This window comes from Carettochelys insculpta, chromosome 25 (genome assembly GCF_033958435.1).
Source record: "Carettochelys insculpta isolate YL-2023 chromosome 25, ASM3395843v1, whole genome shotgun sequence".
Lineage (NCBI taxonomy): Eukaryota > Metazoa > Chordata > Testudines > Carettochelyidae > Carettochelys > Carettochelys insculpta.
This window is the reverse complement of record NC_134161.1, coordinates 3,177,305-3,193,681: the sequence shown is the minus strand read 5'-3', so window position 1 is coordinate 3,193,681 and position 16,377 is coordinate 3,177,305.

The window sequence follows — 16,377 nt, the reverse complement described above, 5'->3', positions numbered from 1 at the left end:
TAAGATGTGTTGTGATACCATGGAAAAGTACTGAGGAGTTACTGTAAGTAAACCCAAGTGGATATTAATATTATATTTCCTGTCATAGGGAACAATTGATCTGTCTAAAGGTTAACCAAGATAATTACTGCAAGTTGACAAACTGTCAATATAAGTCATTTGCTTCAGAGTGGCATTATGGACAATGGATTAAAACTGGCCCCTTGTTAGTCCTCATCACCCCCTTGGAATGCAGCTCTCACCTTGATTATAATGGGGCTGCACATTGACTCCTCAACAGATCAGGTTCCTGTTGAAGTGTTCCCTTTCCTTAAACAAAAAGTTGCTTTTTCTCCTTCAAAAGGAAAAAATCTGATGAGGACTTGTTAAAAACTGGGGAGACTGAAAAGATACATTTTCTGTTGTTCATTGCAAATCTAAAGAACTTGCAGGAAGTTTTGTAAGATAATGAAAAAGGTTTTGGCAGGGAAAAACAATTGGCATTTCACAGCCTCTTCTTCCTTGTGAATCATATCTGCAGGACCAGTAGCAAAAGGTACCCATCTTTTGTTAGGAAGCGTCTAGGGGCACATTGATTGCCTAAAGATGCAGACAGTGGCTAAATGGGATTTTTCACATCATTTACGTGTCTAATTCTCAATGAAGAGCTTTTTTACATGGTCCAGCCTTGTGTATCTGGGCTACCTTGAAGAGTCAATCAGCTTGGTGCCATTGTCCTAATAGCACTACTAGAATACTGCTGGTGCCATCTGCTGCACACAGATGGTGGCTAAGGACCATCAGTATTGCATCCTGAATATGTGTTTTGCGGTGATCTCGAGATCTAGTGGCTCATAGCCCGACCTTGCCATCTAGCATTTAGCCAGGAAGAACTCCCAGTCACCCAAGTGAGAATTGCACTGAAGGACTAGGATCATGCCACCATTCACCATGGTTACTTGTTTCTCAAATAGCCCAACTCACTACAAGGGGACTCATTTGTGCAACACATCACCATTCAAGGAGTCGAGATCAAATCTTGTCTGAAGCAGAGAAGCTGCTGATGTCTCCAACAGGACTGGATTGTTTTTCCAGTACTCACATTAAACAAACCTTTCCAGCCAAAGGGGCCCCACTTTGGCCACAAACTATTTGAGGAGCGTGGTACTCTTCCATGAAGAGGTCTCCTACTTACCCTTGGTTTGGAGGATGCTTAAGGCTCCTCAGAGAAGCTGGCTGGTGGACTCTTGGAATGAGGCTATTCATGCCAATAGTGAACTATGAATTTGCCTATCAGTTGGTGATTATTCTCCACTGGTGGCTGAAGAGCCATGTTTCCATGAAGACTGCTGCCACCAATCTCCTCTGCTGGATGATTTGTGGAAAAATGAAGACAGAGGGACATGGACACAATTAAAGCACATTCACTGTGCAGTCAATGTTTTTTCCATTCTTTACCCAAGTCTGTTTCAGATCTTCAGGTTCCAGTTTTGGTTGTTACTGTGGAAACCAGCCTAATACCAGTATATAAAAAGAATGAGCTCATTAATTAAAGAAATTAAAATTTGAAATGAAACCTTGGGGAACAAAACGTGATAGGTTGTTCTCTATTTAGCTTCTTGTGTATTTAGGATTCTCAGTACAAATATTATGTACCAAGTAGCAGAAAACTAAACCTTGGGTGTTTGGCTTGTCAGACTGTCTTTTACAGCACCAAGGAGTGTTACCCAAGCAGCAGCTCTTTTTAAATCACCACTAATTAGGCAAATGCTGAATATCCTGCTAGCTTAACACTACAAAGCTAAAAATAGGTTGGCAAAAGGTTTAGCAATGGACAGAACCCCTGTCCTGTCAGTTATTTTTTATATATATGACATCTCAGAGCTGGAAGGAACCCTCGAGGTCACTGAGTCCAGTCCCCTGCCCTCAGCATGATCAAGCACCACCACTTTTGTCTCCCCCCATTTGCCCCAGATTTTTACCCCCCCCCCCCCCACCAGGAAGCTTCAAGAGCAAGTTTGCCAGAGGCCGCAAGTGCAGATCAACCAGGTAAGTTTTGGTTCTCTCTCCCAAACCTCAGAGGCAGGGATTAAGCTTCATTCACAGATGGGACAACTAAGGCTAAGAAATAGCCAGGCCTCACAAGTGCCACAAACTTGTCTGAAAAATGAGCCTTGGTTAACTGTTTTGCTGCCAGAATGCTTTGAAAGCCACACAAGCTTGGTGTGCCATTCATGGACTTCTGCTTAAGCTGAACCAACAAGATGCTGGAAACAAATCTGCAGATACCTCAACTTCTGCTCTAAGCATTTGGCAAGGGCATGAAGTTTACTAACAGGGGCACAGTGCAGTCAGCCTCCCCCTTGCAGCATCTGTCGTCTCCCCTCCTCGCCTCTGCCATTGCCAACAGAGCATGGCACATAACTTATGGGAGACTAATGCTTGCTTCCAGAGCATTGGACAAGCTGGGGAATGGGCCCTACTAATTGCAGGACAAAAAGTGGGGCCTGACAAAAGTTTGCTGACCCCACTATACCATATACTCCTAAATTGACCTCCTCTGGATCACCAGTTAATTTCTGGTAGTCATTACCATGAGATAGGACTGATCTTGGAGCCTACGTGGACTCAAAAGCCTTAAATATTTACATGGCTCACATTACAAATTAGTGTGTACTGTTCTTAAAGCAGGAACTACAAACATGTGGTTTGATGATGTGATGCAGCTCCACCTGCCGTGTTACATCTTGGACAAAAGTGAATGGGAACTTTTGCTAAATAAGAGCCTAAGTCCCATTGAATTAGATGGGCAGTTTGTAGAGGTATTTAGGAAGTGCTTGGCTCACTGTTGCAGCCTCTAAATGATTTAATAGCCTAACATTGTCAAAAGTGATTTAGGCACTTTCGAGTCAGTCCGAGACTGGCTCTTAGTATCTAAATCCTGTTAAACAATGAGATCTAGGTTCCTGAGTCAGTGGTGCATTGGGTGTTCCCAACCCCCGCCCTAGGGCAAGTGTGATTGAGCCATTGGCCATTGTCTTGGACCAGAGCCTGCTGGACACTCCAAAGGGGTCTTAACTGACAGGGTATAGGGATGAAATGGGAGCTGTGGGGAAGAGGCATGGGATAAAAGGGAGCCACTGTAGCTACCCGATTGGAACGTCCAGCTGGCTGCTGCCTTGGAGGGGTTGCATTTCTACCAAGCATCAGCTGTTGCCCACTGTTGATATGGCAACAGCTTCCCACACAAAGGTAGACATTAAATGCATGCATTGGAATACTGAGCTCAGCAATGCCCCAACACCTTTGAGGGACTGGATCTTGGAAAGCACTCTTATAACCTGTTCACACCCAAGACTTGCTGTGGTGCTTAAGGAAACTGCCTATGACCAAAAACCAGGCCCATATTCAGACTACGCAGCTGCCATGAAAAATGCCATTTTCTAAACTCCATCTCCTGTGTATCCACCACAGCTGATACATGTTCTTCCCAGAGCAGCAATAGATTAAGGACAATCAGTGCCTGAATGGGCCTTTCCTGGTGAAAAGAGTAACTGCCTCCTACGGAAAACCAGTTCTCTTCACTTTTCTACAAGGGGGTTCATGAGGTTTGCAGAATGGAAAGCTATCAGGCAGGATAAAGAAAGATGACAATCAGCAACTTAGACAAGGATTCAGAAGGGGAAGATTCAGGGACAAAGACTAGCAGTTTGGGCAGCAGACTGGCCAAGATCAGAGACAGCTAGCCAAAGGAAGAAGGGCCTACATTACAGAACCAAACCACATATTAATACCAGACAGAGTTTTCCTGGACCCCAGCCCAAGAAGTGCCCTAGACTGGTGAGGAAATTGAGGCAGGAATATAAGTGTAGGGTTTATTGGTTTTGTAAGAAGTCTCCACTAGCACAACAAGGAATACACAGAGAGCAATGCTGCATTCGAGCCCCGGGCAAGGTCTGATACATGCTACACCTCATGAAGCACCAAAGAGATGGTTTGCACCTGCACCGATTCTGGGAGAGGGTGTTTGATGATCAACAGGGGTAGTCTGGGCAGAGGCAGTACTGTTTCCAAGAGGCTGCACAGTGGGCCATGGGAACTAAACTCAGGAAGGAGTTGCACTGAAAGGGTATGCATATCTAGGAGGCTCAAGGCAGGGTCTGCACAGGCTCTGGAGGTTTAACACATATGGGATCCAGCCAGTAGATTCCAACAGCAGTCTTGTGAGCAGCCAAGAGGGGGCACTTGATTGGCTCTCTGGCACTTGTGAACCTTTGAGTGGGCCATGATACACCCTAAGTGTAAACTTCCTTCTTTGATTGATTTGCCATTTGCCTCTCAGGAATTCCATTTCTTACCCCCACTCCCCCCCACCCGAGACAAGTGACGTTCCCAGCCAGGCTGCCCTCTGGTACAGGAAGGGTGCTTCCCCTGCTGCACCAAAAGTATATCCTGCTTGGCAGCCCTAGGCTCCTTGTGTAACACATCAGCACAGATGTGTCTTTCCTGGAAGTGGTGGCTGCCACTGTCTCTTCCTCTGCTCAGCACCCAACCCTTTAATTTCAACATTCATTTTTCCCTGCTGGGTGGAAATAAGCCCCAACCTCAGGCAGATCTAAAATGATTAGAAGTTGCCTCTACCCAGAGTTCTGTTGATCCCATCTTTTTTCTGCATGGAAAGTAGACTGAACATGTAATAGGGACTGGAGAGGACATAGCAGCCTTTGTAACTGGGTTCCCACGAGCTGCGCTGCCTCTGGGTCTCATTACCCAATCTCCTTACCTTATGTGAGGATGGGGCTTCTGAGCCCTTTGTTTATATTTGTACAATTGGCAGGGGGTCATGAACAAGGGAGCTGATGCAGACCATGTAACAAACTGCTGAAGAGTGAGATCAGGACACCAGAGTGGATCCATCAGTTCTACAGCTTGCCAGAGCTCAGTGTTGGCAACTGTCCTCAGAACCCCAGCTCATTGGAGCCAGTGCCTCTTGTAAACCTACAAAACCACAGTGCTATTCTAAGTGCTGAAGTGGGATACTCCAACATGACCCTCTGGGGCTCAGTTATTGCACCAGAAGCTGGCCAATGAGCCAAAAGGCTTGTGCGTCCCTGTTGAGAGGTAATGAACAGCTCTAAAAGCAGCTCCACCCCATGTGCACCACATTAGTCACTCCATGCTGATGGAAAGGCCTCAAATGCAGCATGGCACATCCTAAAGACCTGTACAGATTTGCATTCTGGTAGCAGTGGTGGGGTAATTGTTGCCCAAAAGGTATAAAACCCTCTTCCTGCACTCAAGAACTCAGAATGTAAAGCAAGTTAGAAATGCAGATCAGAGACAGGAGGCAGACCTAATTAATTCTCCACCCTTGCTTCTTGTCCTTGCACTGACTTTGTTTATTTCCAACAGCATCCCAGTGGCAGTGGGCCTTGTGGGATTTGAAAGGAAAGGGTGCAGAGGCGATCATGCTGCAAGTTAGGCCTTGTGTCTAAGTGTCTCCTTAAGAGACAAGGCTCATCTGCATTAGGTATTTACACCAGCACCACCATGCCTGTGCAAAACCTGAGCACAGAGCTGACTTGAAATGGGACTACGCTGTAGCAAATCTTTGCTTTGCACTGGAAACTAGCATCAGTCCAGTGAACCTGTGGAAAAATCCCAAATGAATGCTCAGAATGAGCCCCCCAGTTTCCCTTTCACAGGGGTCAGTCATGCTTCAAACTCACAGCCCACCCACAGAGAAAGGCACCAGACTAGCTCCCACAGCCACTAAGGGCTCAGCAAACCTTATCCTTCTACAAGTAAAGATGAGCCAAGCTACAAGAAGCTCTGCCAAGGAGTGATGAACCCAACAGTGCCAAGAGTATAAATGTAAGGTGCACTTAATAGTTTCACTATTGATCGGAGGATGGTAATTCCACTTCTGACATTGGCTATAGCACAGCAGAAGGAAAAGCAGCTGGCCTGTTATAATTGAAGCATAAGTCATTGAAGGCAAAGGGTTATTTGCATTGCAGTAGAGCCTAGCAGTCCCAAATATGGGCACAGAACCCCTGGGGTGTTTGCGATACAAATCCAGCCAACGTCCAAGGAACTTAACCTGTATGGGGATATGGTCACTGATACCAGGGCCGCTAGATGGAGTTCAAGCTGTCATATAGCGTTGCATGTCTTGGGATCTGTTCATGGGAACTGCTGATCCTTCTTGTGCGAACCCAACAAAGTCTTCCTGTGAGAGCAAGTTGGACCTCCAAATAGGAGAGTAATATTCTTCCCAACTAGAGAAAAGCCTCACAGGTTTACAGACTAAAACCTGCTTCACATTCCCCAAAACATTAGTGAACCATCCTGTGGAGCTCAGGCAGAAGAAATTTGTACCTCTCACAAAACCATGTCAGTTTCTTACTTTCAACCAAATTTCTTTAGAATTTGGCAGTGCATCCAAACACCCCAAACAATAAATACCAGGATGTGTGGATGTCACTATTATCCATGAAACCTCCACCCACCTGAGAAGAGAGATGGAAGCCAACCACAAAGGCAGACCACCATTACAAATTAAGATCCTTCTCTGGTTGATTAATCCTTTGAAATTCTTATGGATTACTATACTCCAAGTCCTGCGGAGAGATTAAGTACTGATCATACCACAGTGTTAGATGAGGGACTGTAGGTAGCAGTGAAGTAACTTGCCCCAGGCTGCAAGAAGTCAAAGTGGCAGAGCTTCAACTAGAATGTGTCCTTCCCGATTTCCAGTACCATTCCCAAACCACAAGGTAACCTTAGAAAGACAACTTGGGCCTCCCAGAACAGTGGCTCAACCCTTCCAAGCTACTGTAACCTTTCAGCAGTCTGATTCTCTTGTGTACCCCCAAAATTTACTTTACTTGGAAAAAAAATCAGAAAAACCATCACTAACTTGTTGAAAACATGCTCATGTTCTCATTTTTACGATGTAATTATAAAATAAATCAACTGAATGTAAATATTGTACTTACATTTCAGTGCATAGTATGTGTAGCAGTATAAACAAGTCATTATCTGAATGAAATTTTAGTTCGAGCTGACTTGCTGAGTGCTTTTTATGTAGCCTGCTGTAAAACTAAGCACATATCTAGACAAGTTGATGTACCCCTAGGATACATATAATTCAGGTTGAGAATCATTGTTCCATAGTACTTCCCAGCTTGCCATTTTCTTCCCTAATCCTCTAGGTCTTCAATGCACCTGATGCACTTTGAAACTAATTCTAGTTTAGCAAGACCAGCAGACCAATCCTTTAACAGCCATTGGTGAATTTTAAGTCCTTTAAAAGACCATTCTAGGGAACTGCAAGTATTCTGCATATTACACTCAAAGTAACTTCACTAAAGCTATTTGTCACACATGCCTTCAAAAAGGTAATTCCATGCCAAAAATATATGGAGCTTTTTTTAAAAAGAATTCTGGAACTTGGTTTGACTCCTACATCTTCCTCTGGGCTTCCACCCATCCCACCACACATTTAGTGGAAGCAGTGCAAAGAACAGTGCAAGGACTCAGCTGCCCACTAATTCGGCTGAATTTCTGATGGCACCTAGTGCCTCAGGGAAGATGTATTTTTTTCTACATTAGTCTTTGCAGTGGATAGATAGGCTGACAGTTGCTGGTCCACAGCTACTAACTCCCATGACCTGACAGTTGGAGTCTATGCATCAGCTGAAAGCTCCTAGCCATCTTGGAAGGAGGTGAAAAAAGGTGACCAGACAGCAATGACAGAAGTACTGGGATGGGAGGTGCTGCTGGGCAGCTTTGGGGTAGGGAACAGTCTCCAGATGCAGTAGCAGCAAGCCACTCATTGCGGAACAGAAGGGGCTGACCGTGGTGGCACAGTGGGGCCCTGACCCCATCTAATCACACCACTTTGCCTCCCCCACCACCACCCCACAAAGGAGGATGGTGCTTTGGGCCTTCTGCAGGTTGACAAGCTGGGCTCAATACTACACAGCTAAATGTAGTATGGCTCTCTACTCATTGGTCAAGCTGTAGCCAGGGGTGGAGCTACCAGTCAGGAAGGCCAGAGCTATATAAAGCCTGCTAGCAAGCAACCATGGGAACTTACAACCAGAGTAATTGCAAACAGGAGAGAGTTTTGAGAGGTAAGTTTAGAGGAGGAGTTGAGAAGGAGCTAATTACTTTTGACATGCTTTCAAACTTTTATACTAAGAATTATATCCCAGACTACCACATTTAAATAACCCCATATGTGATCTAATTATCCATAGAAAATGCAGGCAGAAGCCTAGCAAGAGTGGAGGCTTTCCTGTTTATTGCATCCAATGTAACATGTATGATTACCTACCCCATGGCCAGGTGGCCTATGTGTGCATTTGTTGCAAGGAGCTCCAAGCCCTCAGAAACTGAGTAGGGGCTTTGGAAGCCAGGGTGGCTGAACTGGAGGAGATAAGCGAGGCAGAGAGGTGTCTTGATGAGGCTTTCTAGGACACTGTAGAATTGTCCTACCTCTAGTCAGACGGCCACTGCTCTGTTGAGGAGGATGAATGCTTTCCTTCCCTGAGCCTGTCAGTGGAAGCAGACAAACCATCCCATAGTTGGGACCCTCCTTCCAGAGGATGCTGTGGTTAGCTAAACTGAAAAGTTTCCATGCAGCTTGCAGGGATTTTACTTTGGTCACTATCTTTTAATTTCTAAGACACCATAATAGAGGCCATACTTCCATGTCTACTACAAATTAAAGAAACAGTAAGAGGAAAACCACCTTGGCTTAACCATGTAAAAGAAACAGTGAGACAAAAGGCGTCTTTTAAAAAGTGGAAGTCAAATCCCAGTGAGGAAAATAGAAAGGAGCACAGCCATTACCAAATTAAGTGTAAAACCATGAAAAAGCCAAAAAAGTTTGAACAGGTATCAAAAACTCCAAAAGCTAGAACAACAAAGTATGAAGTACACCAGAAGCAGGAAACCTGCACAACAAACAGTGCTGCTGCCCTGGACAAACAAAATGAAAAAGGTGCACTTAAAGACAATAAAGTGACTGCAGAGAAACTAAATGAATTCTTTGCTTCAGTCTTCATGGCTGAGGATGTTAGGGAGATTCCCAACCCTAAATTGTCCTTTGTAGGTGACTAATCTGAGGAATTGTCCAAGATTCAGGTGTCATTAGATGAGGTTTTGAAGCTAACTGAAACTTAATAGGGGCAAGTCATCAGGACCAGATGGCATTTGACCAAGAGTTCTGAAAGAACTCAGTGAAATTGCACAACTTAACTGTTTGTAACTTATCCTTTAAATCAGCTTCTGTGCCCAAAGACTGAAAGATAGCTAATGTAACACCAATATTTAAAAAGGGCTCTTGAGGTAATCCTGGCAATTACAGACCAGTAAGTCTAACATCGATACCAGACAAACTAATGGAAACCATAGTAAGGAATAACATTGCCAGACACAGAAGAACATAAGTTGTTGGGCAAAAACCAACTTGGTTAAGGGAAAGCATTTTACTAAATTTCTTTGAAGGGGTCAAACACGTGGACAAGGGAGATCCAATAGATAGAGTACTTTGGTTTCCAGAAAGCCTTTGACAAGGCCCCTCATCAAAGCTCTTACATAAATTGAGTTGTCATGGAATAAGAGGGAAGATCCTTTTGTGGATTGAGATGTGGTTAAAAGACAAACAGAAGGTAGGAATAAATGGTGACTTTTCAGAATGGAAAGGGATAACTTGTGGTGTTTGCGAGGATCAGTCTTTGGACCAATCCCATTCAACTTATTCATAAAGGACCTGGAGAAAGGGGTAAACTGTGAGGTGGCAAAGTTTGCACATGACACCTAACTGCTCAAGATAGTTAAGACCAAAGGAGACTGAAGAACTTCAAAAGGATCTCACAAAACAGACTGGGCAACAAATGGCAAATGAAGTTTAATGAGGCTAAAAGTAAAGTAATGCACATTGGAAAAATAACCCCAACTATACACAGTATGGTGGGGCCTAGTTTAACTACAACTAATCAGGAAAGATCTCAGCGTCATTATGGATAGTTATCCAAAAACACCCATGCAGTGGCAGTCAAAAAAGCAAACAGGATGTTAGGAATCATTAAAAGGACAGAATGAGATGGAAAATCTCTTATTGCTCTTGTATAAAACAATGGTATGCCCACATCTAGAATACTGCATACAGATGTGGTCACTTCATCTCAAAAAACTAAAATCAGTCAGGGTTTGGAATGGTTCCCATATGAAGGGGAAATTAAAGAGACAAGGACTTTTCAGCTTAGAAAAGAGGAGACTGAGGAGGATATGACATAGGTCTATAAAATTATGAGTGCTGTGGAGGAGGAGAACAAGGAAAAATTATTTGCTTGTTCCCATAGTTTCAGAACTAGGACACCAAATGAATGGGCAGCAGGATTAAAACAAATAAAAGCATGTTCTTTTCACAGCACTCAGCCAGCCTGTGGAACTCCTCACCAGAGGTGGCTGAGAAGGCTAGGACTACAGCAGGGTTTTAAAAAGAGCTAGATAAATTCATGGAGGGTAGGTCCATTCATGGCTATTACCCAGGATGGGTAAGGAATGGTGTCCCTAGTCTGTCAGAAGCCGGAAAAAGATCCCTACCTGTTCGGTTCACTCCCTCTGGGGCACATGGCATTGTATCCTGTTGGCCGACAGTGGCCAGAGCTAGCTAGATGGACCTTTGGTCTGATCCACTATAGCCAGTCTTATGTGCTGAAGGCAGAAACCATTGCTGGATGGGCAGGTGGGGGGGGAGATCTTTCCTGTATGAGGTCACTGAATAGGAAGTAAGGTCTTAGTAGACAACGTGAACCTCTGATAACTGGCCCAGGGAACAGTTCTCTGGTTGTATGCAGAGCACCATCAGCACCCCACTGGCAGAGAAAGGCCAGTCCTTGCCCAGAGGAGGATGCAGGTGGGCCAATCCCATTGGCTGTTTGGACTGAACCTCAGTATCACCAGAAGGGCCTGACTTGCAGGGCATCACAGACACCAAATAGATGGCATTGGGCTGCAGTCTGCCAGCCAATCCCTTGTATAACCATTGGCACATCCATGACCCTTTTCACAGGAGGACTTCATGCACTTCAGAAGCAGAAGACTCAACACCTCTGAAGTATTTTACTGGCCCCATTCCATGAATTAGAACAAGTGTAGAAAACTGAATCCATCTGCCCCAAATTGGGCAGTCCACAACAAGAGCTGAGAACCTGCTTCTGAGTCCTAACCACCAGCTCAGAGTTCAAACCCCTCCGCCCAAGCTGGGAAGAGAACCAGGAACCCAGCCCCTAGCCTGCTGCTGCAGTCTGTCTACACCACACTCCCCTCACCCAGTGCCCATCCCTAGCCATTAAACTACACTTTCTTGAGCTCATCTTCTGACAGGACACCAACAGTTGGTAATGTAAAGTCATGGGAAGCAAACAGCACAAGCTGCAGGGGCAGCAATCAGAGGAAAGTGCTGTACATGAGTTTCGTCTTCATTGAACCAGTGAGGGTTAATTGAGGACTTCGGACCCAGTGACATCAGCTGCCTCTCTTTTTTTACTGTGCAACCTGCCTGGCACTGAAACAGTGAAGCAAAGTGCATGCGCTGGCATGTTGCCTAGGCCCTCTAAAATGAAGCCATAGTCCCCCCCTTTGAAGGGCTGGGGAGTTCAAAAGAGTTGAGGAAAGCAGAGACAAGGCTCAAGGAGGGGGTGAGGACAAGAATGAGGAAGGAGCAGGATGGGGACAAGCTTTGTGCCAGGACTTCCCAAAACCAGTCATACCTTAGATGCCGGAGCAAGGCTGTCCCCAGCGCCTGGTTTGGGAAGCCTCATTGATGTGCCTTGGCATCTTTCTTCAAGAAGATTTTTTTAAATTGCCAAATCTGACAGAGTTATTAACCTCAAAAGAGGTTTAACATATGGCAGAGCAAGTTTCCCTCTTACCCTAATTATAAGGCTTGCAGTAATGGGGCTGCCTTTTAAGTTACAGCTGCTGTGCTTTTGCCTTTTCCTCTAACATTACAGCCTATTAAAAAGGAGCTACATTAAATGCATGCAAATTGGCAGAACACAGAGTGCTTCAGACCAAGGAGGGGATGCATTTAAGAAACAGCAGAAATATCCCAGGGTCAGGCTCACCCTGCTGAGACCACCACATGATCCATCAATCAAGCTCCACTCATTAATTAACTAATCATTAAATAACTTTCTGTGAAGGCTCATCAAGGTGGAACATAGTGTTGACAGCAACATCCTGTCAGCACTTAGCAGGACCAGCTCTCCCTTTCCTCCCACCACAGTTCAGCAGGCTCAGGAGTAAGGCAGAGCCACAATGAGTGTGCACAGTTCTATGTCCACTGGCTAGTTCAAAACCCAACCTTCTTTACTAGGCAGCCAGCAACTTCCTCTCCCAGCAGGTGCAAGAGCAGAGCTCAGTGAACAGGTCTCTCTAGCTGGTAGGCTCACTCCAGCAAGAAGCAATTACTTTGTACTCAGTTTTGGAGGACCATATTTGATGGCTCAGGAAAGAGGACACCCCTGGGGGGAGAGTATTTGTATCAGTATCTACCAGCTTATGTTGCATGAATGTGTTATAAGTACACTAACATAACAGGAGTTGGTAGATACTGATACCTCCCTCAAGGGTGCCCTCTTTTTCAAAGTTCAAATGTAGCAGCCCTACCAAAGTTCAGGAAAAGTTTACAAGCAAGAGCAAGTTACATTTAATGGGTGTTTTCATAGGGACCATGGCCATTGCAGCCTGCTGAGGCACCAAAGGAGTAAAACTCAATAGGATCCTTCTCAAAGGCAGCCAATGAGAAGCCAAGAACTCACAAGGCTAAGGCACTTCACCTTCCAAAAGGGGCTTCCATCACCCAGCCCCACTGCAGCAGAATCAACGCAGACCCCAGCTTTCCCTGGCAGCACCCTCTAGTCTTACCGCCCTGCTTTGCGCAGCCACAGGCCCCAGATCTGCAGCCTTACCCTCCAGTCTACTTTTAATTCACACCTGCTTAGCAGGGAGGGAGCAGAGCACAGAGGCTACCACGAAAAGCAGACTGTCTTGGACCATGGTACCCAAACTTTTCAGTATTATACCCCACCTTTTGTTTTTTGAGAAACCCTCATGCCCCCAGCCTCCTCTTTACCATCATTTAACCCCCCTTTAACAAACAGCTAATTGGTAATTTAAAAAAGCACAAAACCCTCATAAATGTTATTTGAAAATTAAAAATGAGCACAAGTCATTATACTTGGCCCCTTGCAAGTACCCGGTGCAACCCCAGCTGGCCAGCTGCCTGAGCCCCAAGAGTCCTGCAACCTCCCCCCCCCAAAAAGCCAGGCACTCCCAGCCCCACCCACTCATGCTATCCCCCTCCCACAAGCCAGACACCCCCAACCTCAATGTAACCTTATCTTTCTCCTCCTCCCCAACCCACACTCACTCCCCTTTGCAAGAAGCAGCTCCCATCCTGTGGGTGTTCACCACCTGCCTACTTTTCATAGTGGCTGCACCAGGTTGCCCACATAAAATGGCAGGGGCCAAGAGCTGGAAGTAAAGGGTGGCTTTTTCTTTAGGTGAGGAATAACAGTGGGAGGGGGGCTGAGTCACCTTACCCCCCCACCCCAAATTCTTCATGCACATCCCCCAGTTTGGAAAACCACACTGTAGGACTTACCAGAGCTGGACTTAGGGGAACAGGGTGGATTCCGAAACAGCAGGTCACTTTGAAGAGACCTTCAAACTCCCCAGCACCTCTCCTGACCAAGCCTTCCTTTACGCTTCCCCCTCATTCCCTTATATAACTTAGCACCTCACCCAGCCTTCTTTGGCTGCAGCTGTCACGGGGACAGAGCCACAGCTGAAAGCACTCAGCCATGATTGCAAACACTGCCCTAGCGACTGCTGGAGTGGGGAAAGCCCGACCCCACCCACTTTAACAATAAGCCTTGCTCCTGGGTGGGGCTAGGCTGTGCAAAGCACGAGAACTGTGCTCTGAAGTCAGGCACAAGTGGAATGAGTTTGATGGGACTCATGCCTCTTCTTCTGTTTTTTCCAGTTGGTAAAATCATCCCATCACGTCTTAGTTGGTTATACGTAGATGCCTGTGCAGAGTATGGAATTGGGATGGCCAGCTGGAGTTCCACTGGCAAAATTCAGTGTCTACCAAGTCTGGCATGGTAGCAAGGGCCTTCCACAGACCTCATGTCAAGACTGAGAAGGTGGGGGGTACTGCAAGTCAAGATGGAAGTGTACAGGCTGGTTTGGAGGGGAAGGACTTGGGGGTGGAGATCAGGATTTGGGACACAGGGCAGGAACAAGCTCGATTGGCAGAGGTGGGAACTGGAATGGCAGAGACGCACCAGATCCAGAACAAGTACTGCACCCTCCGCCTGGCTCCATTCACCCCCAAGAGCTCTTTTCTTGCATAAACATTGAAGCTACCCAGATTAATAAAGAGATGCCTGGAAATGCAAAACGCAGCAGCTTTCAGGAAAACATGAGGAGCCCTCCTTCCCGACCTGCCTAATCCCTCCCTCCATGTCTCTCTGACTCAGTCGTGTGTCCGATGACACTGTGGTATCCCTCACCCTCACTCTGAGAAAAACAAACTGTCCTGTATCACCTTAAAGAGGAACAAATTTGTTAATTAGGTCAGTAGCTTTTGTGGGGAAGACCCACTTCTTCAGAATTTCAGAAATAATAAATACATTTGTTCCCCTTAAAGTGCTGCAGGACTGCTTGTTGTCTGTGAAGTTTCCGAGTAACATGGCGACTCCTCACGCTCAGCTCCACTGAGGCCAGGCCTCGAGACGTTCCTTCCCTGGAACAGCTCTGGACAGGGCCGTGCTGTGCTAATGTGATTTAATGGTAACCTCGGAATCAAATTTGCGCTCCCCGAAGAAAATCTCCCCGTGCGTGGGCAGTGCAGGCTGTAATTCTGAAAATTATGCTTGATTTGAAAAACCGGCACGCTGTTGCCCAGCAGGGCAATTCCTGAGTGCATCCCTGCAGCTGCGCGCCTCTGCGTGCGATGCGGTTTGCATCCTAAGCGGCAAGGAGGAGCGCCTGTTCTCCACCAAGAGTGGAGATGTTTCTTGTCTGTCGGCCTGAAAACCTGGCCCCTTTTTCACACTCGTGCCGTCACTGCGCGCACTCTGGATTCCCTGCGTGGCTGCAGGGTGCCAGCAAGTTGCGTGAGCCACCTGGGGACAGCAGCAGCAATGCAATGGTGTGATGGAAGCCAACTGACAGGTAGAGGTGGGGAGAAAGAAAATGGCTCATCAATACAGCCTCAGAATTCACCCCCCCAACACTTTGACCCTTCCCTACTTGTCAGCTCCATTGCCCCGCCCCCCCACCCCCCATTCCCCGCTGCAGTACAGGAGTAACTCCCCTGGTGTTACCTGCATCCTGTGGGGTTGTAAAGAGGAGGAAGAAAGGATCAGGTCTCTGCCTATTAGCAAAGGATTAGTAAAGATAGATCAGGAGGGGGAAAAGGGCTGGAGCTAAAAGGAGGCTGTGCTTAGGGTGTCAAAACCAGTGCTCCCCGTCAGCTGAGTGTCTGGGAAGCCACGTTTCTGTTGGTGGTGCACATCAACACGTCTTGGTGCATGTAACAAAATTTATTCTGCACAGGGATGAAAAGAAAAATTAGAGGGAAGTCTGGTCAGCATCCATGGCCAACCTCCCACTAGAGGACATTGCCAGGCACCCAACTGCACTGCATGCCTGGATCTAGGGCACCCGACCGTCAGTCTGACCCAGGATCTGCCTGCAGCGTGCCCTGCTATTGCCCTTAGAAGTGTTGTTTGGCATGGGATAGGCAGCAGGTGTTGCCGGTCACGACAGAGGTGCATTTGCAAAGCTGGTTGGACCCTAGACTGGAAGAGGTGAGTTTGAAACCCATCAGGATAGATGTGAGCTGGCCAGACAGGAAGAGAGGCGGCATGTGAGTGTTTGTGCAAAGCTTGTGCTGTGGTTGCACTCACTTATGCCTGGCTGGAATACGCTCATGTTCATACGCTCTGAGAAGACTACAAAAAACAGTTGAATGAAAAAGTGATGGGAGAAGGAGGGAGATCCCAGACTGCACGAAAATAAACCCTCTTCCTGAGCCAGGTAGAAGGAAGAGATGCATTTCTTGTGTAACACCAACAGACCTGGGTTGCTAGCATTAGGGATTGAACTTGCAATCAGAGGGACGAAAGGCCTGTACTTTACCCCACAAGCTGAAGGCTAGCTAGCTCTTTGGTGAGGCTGCAGAGCAGGGACTTCACTCACCCTAGTATGAGGTCTCAGTTCTCTGGGAACTACACTTGCATGGAGGAAGACCACAGCAGTTGAGGGTCTGCCAGCAATGCAGATGTTAAATGTCAGCATTAGCCC